The sequence below is a fragment of the Malus domestica genome, chromosome 08 (genome assembly GCF_042453785.1).
Source record: "Malus domestica chromosome 08, GDT2T_hap1".
NCBI classification, from domain to species: domain Eukaryota; kingdom Viridiplantae; phylum Streptophyta; class Magnoliopsida; order Rosales; family Rosaceae; genus Malus; species Malus domestica.
The window spans coordinates 28,617,796-28,631,246 of record NC_091668.1 but is presented as its reverse complement, the minus strand read 5'-3'; the positions used below and the strand labels follow the sequence as shown (position 1 = coordinate 28,631,246).

The following is a 13,451-nucleotide window of genomic DNA, read 5'->3' as shown; positions in this document are numbered from 1 at the left end:
TATATTATTCACCCCGCACCACACGCTCACCTTGGATCCAAGTAGGTGCATGTCGTATAGATCACTAAAGGTGGTTCCGACATGTCGTACAGACCATTAGAGGTCGTTCTGACTTGTAGGTGACTTTAGATTATTATGCAGTTGTTGATGAGAGAAGCACTAGAGCGTATTCTTACATGGTTACACCATTATTGTTGTACAGACTACTTCAGATAGTTCCGATTTATGTGCAGAGTAGCGCCGTACAGGTCACAATTGGTGACTTCGGTTGGATTGGATATTGAGCTATAAAATTAACCGTACAGGACAGCTGTAGGGTCTCCGGTTGATTCCTTATTTCACCTGTTATATTGTTGCATCCTTATTATGTTTTGATGCATAGCATGACATATTTTCCTGAAAAGTGTTAAAGACTTGTGATTTGAGTTTTGCTGTTATATATGGTTATATATATTATTTTCTGGGAAAGTATACAGGTTTTACAGCGAGGGGTTAGAAGTGTTGTTAAATGAAATATTTTCGAAAAGCTTTGTTTTACTGACCCACTCAATCTTGTTTTGCGCCCCTCCAGGTTCTAGTTAGCAATGTTGGTGGCTCACGAGGATTCCCACGGCGTTCTGATAGACTACTTAAATGTAGGACTCACCTTCGGGTGTTGTAATTTAGTAATGGTCCTACTTAACTGCACCTAGTACTTATGTTCTGATTATGTGTGTTTCACACTTAAACTCACTCTAGCATATTAGTTGGATATTATTGCTAGTAGTTGGTTTTTATTCCTTCGTATTTCTTTTACCTTGTTGCTTCCGCGTCGCACTTTTGGTTACGTCACGCTCACGTGACGGCCAGCACGCTTTGATTCTAGGATCGGGGTGTGTCAAAAACCCCTCAAACAAAAAACTTCAAAAGCAACCCAAAATAATGCATCAAATGTGGCAATGGTATCTTTGTCATTTTAACAGTATTTTTTAATAATTAATTTTTTTGTACAATTTTTTTTTAATTAGTACCTCATAGTAGGCTAACAATAATATGATTCAATCAGTTGTTCATTAAATATTATTTTCTCTATTTTTAATCACATTCAAAACATCTTAAGAGGCATGTAATGCTGGTTATAAAAAAGGGAGCTTTAACGAAAAACTCCCGATACTGTTTACTTTAACGAAAAACCATATTTTTACACTAAAAACCCTAGTACTATTCACTTTATCCTTTATTTTGTCCTTATAGTTAAAACTCAAAATTTTCAAGCTCTTTTCATTAGTTTTCCTTATAAAAAAATGTCTTTCGGTGATTAAATTAGTTGTCAAATGATTGTTTTTGTTTTTTTAACAAACGAAATTATCCACACTAAGGGGGAGGGGGTGAGCTTAGCCTCACAATGGGCTAGCAATAATGTGATTCAATCATTTGTTTATTAAATATTATTTTCTCTATTCTCAATGTAAATTCTATAGAGATCGATTTTATTATGTGCATTCAGCTGCTTTAATTAGTTTATGAGAGGTTTCTTCTAGCATGATCTAATATTATTCATTTACTTCAAATATTTGACTTTCCTTTTGTCAATTTACACATATAAATACATTTAAAACGTGTAAGTCGCATAGCACGCCGTGATTCAAAAACTGCCTTCTGCACATGCGTGAGCGCGTGCATGAAGTCTAGTAATAATTAAATGGAGGACATAAAAAGTTTGGATCATTGAAGTAACCATTAGGATACTAGGCCCTCAATGTGTTCCACAAATAAATTTGCATGAGGGCCCTCAATAGAAAGAGAAATAATAACATCATGATAGCTATTTTAATTAGTACATAACATCATCTAATAGGTTTGATGAAAAAAAAACATCATCTAATAGGAATATACATTTTTTTTTTAACAAACGATATTATCTACATTAAGGGGGAGGGGTGAGCTTAGTGTTACAATGGGCTAGCAATAATGCGGTTCAAACTCGTCTTTGGCGAGAATTAAACCTAAGACCTCTCACTTACAAGTCAAGAGGAATACCACTAGACCATAGTACTAAATGACTCTAATAGGAATATACATATATCATCATGATAACATATCACAAATTCAATATATACTAAAACCCAAAACAAATTGTTTCACTATTCATAATCACAGTGTGCTTCCTATTTTGCCCCTGCCAAATTTGTGTTATTACTTCTCCTGCCACTGCCTCAGAAAATATATATTTTTTTTCTTTCTTCCTTCTCTCTTCCCTCTCATTGTTCTTCTCGTCTTCGACTCACCTTCGAACAAAAAACCCAAAATTCACCATTTTCAGATGTGTTCCAGTGACGGCTGGCCCGCAACCATTAGGGGTGAGAAATTTTGCCATAAACCGATTTACTGACCGAACCATACCAGTCGGCTCATAATGGTATGGTATAGTTTTGGCATTTTTTCATAATTGGTTGGCATTTTGCCGAACTGACAATTAATGGCTTGGCTTTGGTAATTGATTTTGTATGTCGGCGGTATGCCATACTGTTTGGACCCAAATTTACAACATCGGCCTGTGAAATCAAGGCCGTTGAGTGAACATAGCTCCTGACTGTTGGATCAAGAAATAAAGATCATTATTAAAAGATAATGATTTTTAAAGTTATGATTGTTATCATAATTATCTTTTAATAATGATTTATTATGAGATATATATCTTGAAGTATGACAGCACAACATGCGTGTGAATGTGTGGATGGGATTGGATTTAAGTGACAACCATCAAGACGCATGCATGGATGAGTTTAAATTATAGGAAACCTAGGTCGACTAGGCTGCTTTTTACTTGGTGATGGATGTGGCAGACTTGCCGTGGGAATGACTAATAGATATATATATATATATATATATATTTGGTGGTGGCCGTACTTTTTGGCAATCTGCATGCCATGGGGAAATCGCAAACCATATATATATATATATATATATATATATGATTGGTGGTTGTTTATAGAAGGTTATCCAAGTCACGTCAGATACATGGGGATTTGAAATAGGACTCTACTCGAGAATCAGGCTGTGCCAAGCAAGTACATCAGCCCTATAAATACAGATGCAATAGCAACGGAAGAAGCCCCTCCAATTAAACACACAACTGCCTTGCGCAAATTCTCTTAACAACTTTGAGATTTTTATTTTCTCTTTTCGCTGACACATTTTCCGTTGGCATAAACAGCACTGTGAAAGCAACCGGTGACATCTTAAGTCGGCATAGATAGCTCTGTCACCGTAGAATCAGTCGGTCTCGTAGCATCTTCCGTTGGCATCAACAGCACTGCGGCGAGGACAATTGGTTACCTATCCAAGTCTCGATCGAGAAGGATTTCCGAATCCTTATTGATTGAGGTCATCTCATTAGTCTTCTCGGCGAAGTGAGGTGTTACAGTTTACTGAGCTCGGCGCATTGCACGCCGAGTTATTTTATGATTGGATACTCTCAAGTGGGATTTAGAGTTCGGCATTCAGACGGCCGAACTACGTTTACTATCAAGACTTATATTCGCTTTGAGTATTTGTGCCCCTACACTTTGGTGTCGATTCGGCGTGAGTTTACTCTGACGAATAACATCACTGTGACCGAATCCGACGATGACGATTCGTGAACATCGTAAGAATAGTAGCCTTGTCTTCAGGTTCGAGAACCCAGGAGGCCGAGACGTGTTCCTTCCTCGGTCGCAATCGCAAGACGCAGAAGTCAGCCGCGCGCCTGACGCAACATCAACAAATTTACTCCTCGGCCGAGCTCGGCCGACGAGTTGGCACGCCCCGCATTCACCGAAGGACGTAGTTAGCTTATAGATTACTTGGCCTGCGCGCCACGTAGGTTTGATAGTTTTTAGGGTCAACACATACCTACCAATATATATACATACATACATACATATATATATATTTATTTTTTTTTTGTTTTTCTATTTAGATATTTTAGGTATTTTTTACATGTTTGACTCCTCAGTTTTAGGGTTTAGAAAATAAATGACTTCTTAGTTTTAGGGTTTAAAAAATACATGCTTAACTTTTCCCTACTGCTATAAATCAGAATCTAATTGTCCATACTCTGTGCCGCAAGCCAATTGGAATTGGGGTGTAGCGAAATTGATGGCATGTAATACATGTGAGGCTCACTAATATACTTAATAACCACAGGGATCCCAAACTCCCATAAGCCCAACTTGTGGTGGTTTTTTTTTTCTGACGAAAATTAGAGTTTTTTTTTGGCCCAATGCAGGCCTTTCCGACCTTTTATGGGTCCGGCGAAGGTACTTACTGTACACCCTCAAATTAAATTAGCTTCTAATCGGAGTCTCTGTTTTCTAGCAAATACCCATTTTTGCAATTCTTTTCTTGATTTTTGCATACCTCTTTCTCAATTGATTTTTTTTGATCATTTTTTTTGTCAATGTTGATTTTGAAATTCAGTTTGAAGTTCATTTTTATGGGTAATTTTTACTATCCCATTTAATTATATATTTTTTGGTAGATTTTTTATGACTAAATTTTTTATCTTTTCGTTTTGCAGTAGGCATTGAAGTTGGGTTGATGGAATCCTTTTTCCTCCTCAGATCAAAACACCAAGCCTCTATGTCACAGCCCGTCCCTGATTTTAAGAGTTTTTAAAGTTTAATAAAGGATTTTACAAAAATGCCCTTTGAGGCACGCGCATTATTCGAGATTAATCGTTGTGTCATGCCATCTAAGATTTGTTTTCTTGACATATCCTCGTAGTACTCGTCGCTACGGACGTGTGGGCGCTGACGGTTCGTTATTTGGAGTTATAACGAAAAAGATTTTAAAGTTTGAAGTTTGGGCATTTTATAAATTTTATTATTAAAATTTGGATGGCCCAGATTTGATGAAGAATTAAATGGATGGCTCGGATGTAAAGGAAAACAAAAAGAAATAAATATAAGTGAATGAAGGTTTTTGTGTGTGTGTGTGCGTGAGAGGAAGAAACAGAGGAAGGAGATTGGGCAGAAATGCCCAATCGGGACAAGAGAGAAGAAGGCATCAGGAGGGATTGAGAGAGGGAGAAGCCGACCAATCAGAACAGAGGAAAGGAGGAAAGGAGAGAGGGCGAGAAGCGGAGGAGAGAAGATCAGAAAATGGGTCTTCACCCACGACCCGTTTCGACCCGCGACACCCACACCCAAATTCCGACTATTTTCACCGGAATTCTCACAAATTGGATCAAGGTACCACTTCCAATCAACACCTAGGCCTTCCCTCTTCATGTTTCACCCCAAAAATCATGCAATTTCGTGGTGATTTCGCGAAGAACACCCACACGGGTGCCGCGAACTTTTTGTCCAAATTCTTCAAATCTTGAAATGTTTTCTTTCAATTACTAACACCATTAGTATTCCCTTAGGATCTGGAACAAATCCCAAGCTTTGATTTGGACGGCGGAGTTGATTTGAAGGTCGAATTGGAACTCACCCAATTCTAGGGTCCGCACGGAATTTGATGAATTTGAAGTGTTTCCAGGACAAATTGGCCTTGGCCACAGGTATGAAAGTTTCTCTACTCATTGAGATATTCAATTCTGTATTTTTTGAGAATTTTTGGAAATAGTTGGATTTTCCGGCGAGCCGGGGCGGCCGACCGCCACTCGCGGCGGCCCGTGCGGCGGCGCGTGGCCAATGGCCCGCCAATGTCATTCTTAGCATGTGTTTAAGGTTCTAGGTTCAGTTTTGATAATTGATGGACGTAAATTGAGTAATTGAACCTAAGTTCGTTTCGATTCGTGGTTAGGTGAAAATGTGAATTGATGATCCGACCGTTGGATCGTCACCAAACTTTGATACGTTGTAATACGTAATATTTGAGGATTATGGGAACTTACGGATCGGAAATTCGATTTACGGATCTTTCGGAATTGGAGTTGTAAGTTCATAATATAGAATATTAACCGTCACTTGGTTTTGGAAATTGACGGATATCCGACCGTTGGATGGTAATGAAATTTTAGGATGTTGTCCTAGAGGTATATTGTGTACCTCTGAAAGTTATGGATTTGAAATCTGAGTTGCAGATCTTCCGGATCGAACTGCGTAGTGACGTGTTTTATATAAGTTATATTCTATCGATATGATTTCTGAGGTTGGATTTGATTATTGTTCTAGGCGCCGATCATCTTGACGCCTTGATGTGTTGTGCTAGGGAGTTGTTGGGTGAACTCCAGGTGAGTGGGCAGTATTTCTATTTATACCTATATGCTATTGAAATTCCCAGAAATTGAGTTCAAATGAAAGTGTTTTTTTCTAAAATGCCATGCATGCATATATGAGTTATATGAATTGATAATTGATGCATATATATATATGTGAATTGGTGCTGTGGACGCACAGGTGAGTATCAGGTGAGTTTTATGTTATTCATGTGAATCATTGATGATGTATATTATGTGGATAGCTCATAACCTGCAATCATGGTGTTAGTGCTTATATTATTCACCCGCACCGCACGCTCACCTTGGATCCAAGTAGGTGCATGTCGTACAGACCATGAGAGGGTTCCGACATGTCGTACAGACCATGAGAGGGTTCCGACATACTAGTCGTACAGACCACCGAGGTGGTTCCGACTAGTAGGTGACTTTAGATTATGTGCACAGATGATTGATGAGAGAAGCACTAGAGCGTATTATTACACCATTCATGTCGTACAGACTACTTCAGGTAGTTCCGACTTATATGCAGTGTAGTGCCGTACAGGTCACCGAGGTGACTTCGGTTGGATTGGATGTTGAGCTATAGAGTTAACCGCACAGAACCAACTGCAGGGTCTCCGGTTGATTCATTATTTCACCTGTTATTTTGATGCATCATTCATTCTGTTTATGACAGTTATAGCATGGCATACTTTCTGGTTTTAAGAAAAAATTGATGATTTGAGATATAAGAAAAGTTATATGCTATTATGCTATTTTCTGGGAAAGTATATAGGTTTTACAGCGAGGGGTTAGAAATGTTTTCGAAAAACTTTGTTTTACTGACCCACTCAATTTTGTTTTGCGCCCCTCCAGGTTCTAGATAGCTGAGCTTTGGTGGCCACGAGGAATCCAACGGTGTTCTGACAGAATTCACAAAAGTAGGACTCACCCTCGGGTGTTTCATCTTAGTAATTGTATTTTTAAAGCTTCCGAACTGTATAAATGGTTACGTCACTCTCACGTGACGGCCAGCATGCCCTCATTCGGGACGGGGTGTGTCACTCTATCTCTGCTAGGTCAAGGTAAAGCCATCATCTTTCACATGCTAATTAATTGCATATCTGGGGTTTAATTAGCAATGTAAATTGAAAATTTATTTATGGGTAAATTGGGTTTATCACAGGAATTGTCGACTTTTTCTTCAAATAGTTCACAACACATGGGGTTTACTTGGACCCTGAAATTGTGTCACATCTTCAAGAATGGAAGACCAAATAGGCAATTGAACTTGCAGAAGATGATGACTTCTTTGATGCTCTTATTTCTGGTAAAGTTTCTATCTTTATCTATCATATTTTATTTGGCTAATAGCCTAATACCAATTTGATAAACATGTGTCAGGCCAAATGGTCAAGGTATTAGTTCATTGATCAAATTGTGTGTTGCATGTAGCCCCTGTTGAGAAATTCATTAGGGTTGTGGTGATCAAGGAGATCAAAGGGTCATAATATGGAGTGCAGATTGAGAGTGTTGTGAAGGATATATTGGCAGCTGCTGACAAATATGAGGAAGAGGAGGAGGAGGCCTTGGAAAAAGTTGTTGAGTTCTTTCAATCAAAGTGCTTCAAGAAGGATTTCGTCTATCACATTCCATTTTCCTGCAATTTCTGCCGCTGCCGAGGTAAAGAATCATCTTAATCAAAGGGTAGAAAGTAAAAAATAACAATATTGTTGAACAATGTAAAGTCCACATCGAAAACTTGACAAAATAATGTACGATATATAAGTGTGCGGTGGGTGGTTCCACTACCGAGACATTTTGTGATGAAATCTCACATGTGTTATGTTAATAGGTTGTTAAACTTAACTGCATTTTGAAGGCGATATCAGTGTTGATTAGTAATTAGTTGCTGATCTAACTCTGATATCTTTTACAAACATTGTTACTAGCTATTGTGTAATTTGCACGTAAACTTTTGTGTTTATGCAGATTGTGTTTACACATATGTTCAAAATCATTTACAACTCCATTTACACATATATGTACAACCATCATTAAAATCCTATATCACATGTATACTAATGAGCACTCCCAAGACCCATCAATAGGGAAAGCATTGGGGTCATATGTAGGGCAAATTGTGGCAATTTTGAGCATATACTTGGTCTTGGACAATTTAAAATTGTTTGTGTTTTGAAATTAAAACTTATAAGCAAAAGATTGTTATGTTGTCATTGTACTAGTAGAAAAACATGTTTGCGCGACGGAAACTTGTGCGACGGAGCAAATTTCGTCGCGCAAAGTATGTTTGTGCAACGCACAAAACAAAACGTCACGCAAACGGCCTTTGCGCGACGAAGGATGGCGTCAAGCAAAATAGATTTGCGCGACGTAGGTGCACCTGCTTCGTGCGAAACATATTTGCGCAAGGGCCGTTTGCACGACGTTTTGTGTGTCACGCAAAGTTGTTTTTTTTCCCTTTTGCTTTTCTTTTAGGGTTCTTGCATTGCCTTTTTCTTTTATTATATCCATTTGCGTAAATGTTTTAAATTGACGATCGAATTAGTTCATTGTATTCATATAGGGTTAAAGAGTATAGTTGCAAAAAATCATCAAAATCAGAGTTAAAACAACCGTTAAATCGTGATTTTCGTCAAAATAGTTTGTCCTGTTACTTGATATTTGAATGTTTGTTTTTTATGATTTTTGGCGTATGCGATCTCGAAGTATATACAAACAAGTTTGACGGTTGGATCGTTGAAATTAATTTCGTATAATGCGTATTCCATCAAAATGATAGATTCCCTATCACGAGTTTATATTTCATCAAGTATAACATAAGATTTTGTGGTATCCACTTGTGTAAATATTTTAAATTGACAATCAAATTAGTTCGTTGTATTAATATAGGGTCAAGGATTGTAACTAAAAAAAAATCAAAATCGGAGTTAAAATAACCGTTAAATTGTGATTTTTCGTTTATAACCGTCGAAAAGGTTTGTCTCGTTACTTGATACATAAATGTTTATTTTTTGCGATTTTTGGTGTATGCGATATCGAAGTATATACAAACAAGTTTAACGGTTGGATCGTTGAAATTAGTTTCGTACAATGAGTTTCCCATCAAGTTCAATGGTATATATATTTACTAAGTAAATTTTAATTTATTTATTTTGTACTCATAAGAAAAAGGGAAACAAAAAAAATTTGCGCGACGCAGTCTTACTTACGTCGTGCAAAGTTTTTTTTTTTTTGTTTTTGCCCTTTTGCTTTTCTTTTGGGGTTCTTTCATTGCCTTTTTCTTTTGTGGTATCCACTTGTGTAAATGTTTTAAATTGACGATCGATTTAGTTCATTGTATTCATATAGGGTTAAAGAGTGTAACTGTAAAAAAATCATCAAAATAAAAGTTAAAACAACCGTTAAATCGTGATTTTTCGTTTATAACCGTCGAAACGGTTTGTCCCGTTACTTGATATCTGAATGTTTCTCGTTTGCGATTTTTTGCTTATGCGGTCTCGAAGTATATACAAACAAGTTTGATGGTTGGATCGTTGAAATTACTTTCGTACAATGCGTTTCCCATCAAGTTCAATGGTATATATATTTACTAAGTAGATTTTAATTTATTTATGAGTGGTACTAAGCCCACTCCAATGTCTTATTTTTTCACCCGTCTTTTTATAAAAATTTTAATGACATATTTTTACTCTCATTAAAAAGACTTTTAGACCCTTATTTATAAATTCATTATAATGTTCTTGTAGTTATAATAAAAAAAATAAAAACTAAAATAGGCCCAACAAACTTTTCCTCTCCCTACCCTGTTTCTCTATCCCCCGTCTCCATCAACATTGAATCAGGAAAGTTGGAGATCTCTAACAACATTGATAAAAAAAAAAAAAAAAAAAGCCACAATTCAACTCATGGAATTAGGGATTTTGGGAATGAACTAAGACTGTGAATTGCAGAGGAAGGAGGGAGGGGCCGAGACTTACGTGTTGGTCAACCTGGAGATAACCAAATCCAACAGCACATGCACCCACACGAAGGAGAGTACTAGGAGAAAGACATCCAACCTCCGACCTATTTCTCACATCATTCTCCGATCATTTAGTTTGTTAGTCCCCCGTTTCTCTGTCTCTCCCCTGCTTTTTTCTCCTCGTCCCCCTTCTGTTTTGCTCTCTTCGATGGCGAGTATGAGAGGTTGATTGTTTCTTTTTAATATTTTTTAAATCAAAAAAGAATTTAGATATATTAAAGGTTATTTTAGGAATAATGGTAGGTGTAGAAATAACATATTAATTTTTTAATATTTCATAGTGGGTGAATTTATAATGTGGGTGGGAAAATAAGACAATGGAGTGGGTTTAGTAGTACTCTTATTTATTTTATACTCATAAGCAAAAGGGAAAAAAAAATTGCAAGACGTAGGTAAGACTGCTTCACGCAAAATTGTGCAACGCAGTCTTACCTACGTCGCGCAAAGTTTTTTTTTTTATTTTTTATTTTTACCTTTTTGCTTTTCTTTTAGGCTTCTTGCATTGCCTTTTTCTTTTGTGGTATCCACTTGTGTAAATGTTTTAAATTGACGATCGAATTAGTTCATTGTATTCATATAGGGTTAAAGAGTGTAATTGTAAAAAATCATCAAAATCAGAGTTAAAACAAACGTTAAATCATGATTTTTAGTTTATAGCCGTCGAAACGATTTGTCCCGTTACTTGATATCTGAATGTTTGTTTTTTGCGATTTTTGGTGTATGCGATCTCGAAGTATATACAAATAAGTTTGACGGTTGGATCGTTGAAATTAGTTTCGTACAATGCATATTCCATCAAAACGATAGATTCCCTAACACTTAGGGGGTGTTTGTTTAACCTTCTTAGATCCGACTTGCAAGGATTAAACCCCTCGCTAGGAGTTCTTAGCAAAGCACCCCAAAAACGCCCGGATTCGTAAGACCGCATGCGCTCCTGCGAGGGAGAACCTCGCTCATCCTGCGAGAGAGTGTCGTCGACGGCCTCCTCCCTCATTGTCGTCCTCCTCATCCTCATCTCTATGTCCTGCTCGCCCTCATCTGCTCCTCTTGTCTGGTAAACTTCGAATCCGACATTATTTCTTCGATTTGTTTTGCAAATCGTGATATTATTAGGCTTTATTTGATTTAGGTGTTTTGGGTTTGAGAAATTTTCAATAATAGACCTCTGCACTTGAACAAGTTAGGGTTTTGATTTTTAGGGTCAAATTGAGATTATAATTTGGGGTTTTCTGATTTTATGCCATTTTCAGTCCCAAAATGATGATAATCATCACGAAATTGTTGTTGTAAGGGCGGATGCAAAACCTTTTGTTTGTAATTTAGGTCTAGTTTCAACAGATTTTGGTATTAGGTTGGACTAGAGTTTTTGGATTTTGGTATTGGATTTGAGAAATGAGTTGAGTTGCTTCCTATACATTATATAGTTTTCCTTCTTTCTGTTCCTTTTTTCGATTTCTTTGATAGTGAGAGGAATTACATCCTACATGGTCATGCACCAGTGTTTTCACTTTCTGGCAAACTAAGTATACAACAGGCCAACGATTGTGTAAAGATTGGCTGCTACTTATAATACTTATTCATGATTTGAACTATCAGCTGCCAAATCTAGCCAAAACTTACTGCAACGGTGTGTATATGTATGTTTTTTAATATATACTTATTGATGTTTTTGAACACCACAAACAGCTATTTTCTATTCACCCAACCCCAACTTTCTTCTTTATCTCCATGTTATATTTTAGGTTTTTTAAAATGATATAGTTCTTGTTTCTGCTCACCTTTAGATTTTTTTTTTTCGAGGTGGAAAATGCATGATAATATAAACTAGGTAAACTTACACAATTTATATTGGAAAGAAAAGATTGGGGGTATGAATACCATGTATGTGGAAAGGAAATGATAGCCGTCACTTATACCTTTTTGGAAAATCAGTGTGATCTTTGGTAGCGCGTTTTGGCAAAAGGAAAGGTCAGATTAGTTTATGGTATGCAAAAGTGGCAGTTTTGAATGCTTTCTATGGTCCTTTCCCATATTTGGGGTGTTGGCACAGAAAAATAAAACATTATGGACCTAGTAGTTGGAGGAAGAAAGAGTTTAATTATAAAACAACATTTTCTTGTAGGATTAAGGAGTTGAACGACAATGAATTTGGCTTATATCCAATGCATTGGTTTTTATACAAGGCATAAAATCTTTTGTCTCTTTATTAGCTTACATAGAATAAACCCTCAATTATTCTCATCTTTGACTCTTTAGTCAGTACGATGTATACATATCATTCCCGTAATCACTCATCTTATGAGCAATATGTTCATGATGGATAGTTGTAAGAATAATGTTTTTAAGATGCCTTTCTCTGTCTCTCTGTCTCTCTCTTTCTCATTCTCTCTTTGGTTCTTTTGAATTTGCGACTACTGTTTGTAAGATGCATTTTTTATGTATCTAAATTTTTTCCATCTGTTTTTTTATTTTTTTATTTATTTATGGAATCTGGGTTTATTGAAAGATGTTGAATTTCCGAATCTAAGTTGAGTGTTTGCAGGTTGTATAATGCGATTTAGTTAAGGTTTACATGTTAGAGTTTGTCAATTTATTAAATTTTATGTCGGGCAAGTGGGAACTTGGGGATCTTGATTCCATTTGAACCTGGGGATCTTGATTCCATCTGTTAAATTTTAAATGGTTTATCAGCGATGGCATACTCATAATGTTTGATATGCCTAATTCTGTTCTCTACATGAGGTAACCTGTTGCCTTACATGATGTGTGATGTCTTCTTCCTTCTGCCTTCTGAGTCCTAGTCATAATGTTTAAGATGCCTAATTCTGTAGTGCACTTGTACACAATGCATGAGTTTTATGGGAATTAGATTTTCATATGTTGGCTAGGAAGGCATGCATGGTAGTTTGAAAGGTGATGTACCAAACAATATGTAAGCAAGGATGAAGATGTCAGGATTGTTTGAAATCAGTTTTGACCATTAAATATAGGTTGGATAAATCGGAATCAACATTTGGAGGTTGAGTTGGTTGAATCTGAACATTTGACAGCCTTGCACATGTAATTATTATAAGTAATGATAACATAGAGTGAGACGTATGTGATTAATGAAAGATAAGATTGTGAACCTTGCATGCAGTGGTAATTACTTCTTCCATGGCTTTAGAATAGAGAGTACGATGATCAATGCAATAATCAAGAGCAAGATTATGGAAATCATCATGCATTTTCTTGACT

General features: G+C 36.7%; 1 long non-coding RNA gene across 1 annotated transcript; it reads left to right on the top strand.

Moving 5' to 3' along the window:
• The first annotated feature begins 4,974 nt into the window (after window positions 1-4,974).
• On the top strand, window positions 4,975-8,124 carry LOC139198284 (uncharacterized). The gene is made up of 6 exons (XR_011583665.1): window positions 4,975-5,213; window positions 5,390-5,527; window positions 6,144-6,202; window positions 7,046-7,254; window positions 7,356-7,499; window positions 7,625-8,124. It is a non-coding gene; the product is annotated as an uncharacterized lncRNA (long non-coding RNA).
• Window positions 8,125-13,451: the final 5,327 nt, after the last annotated feature.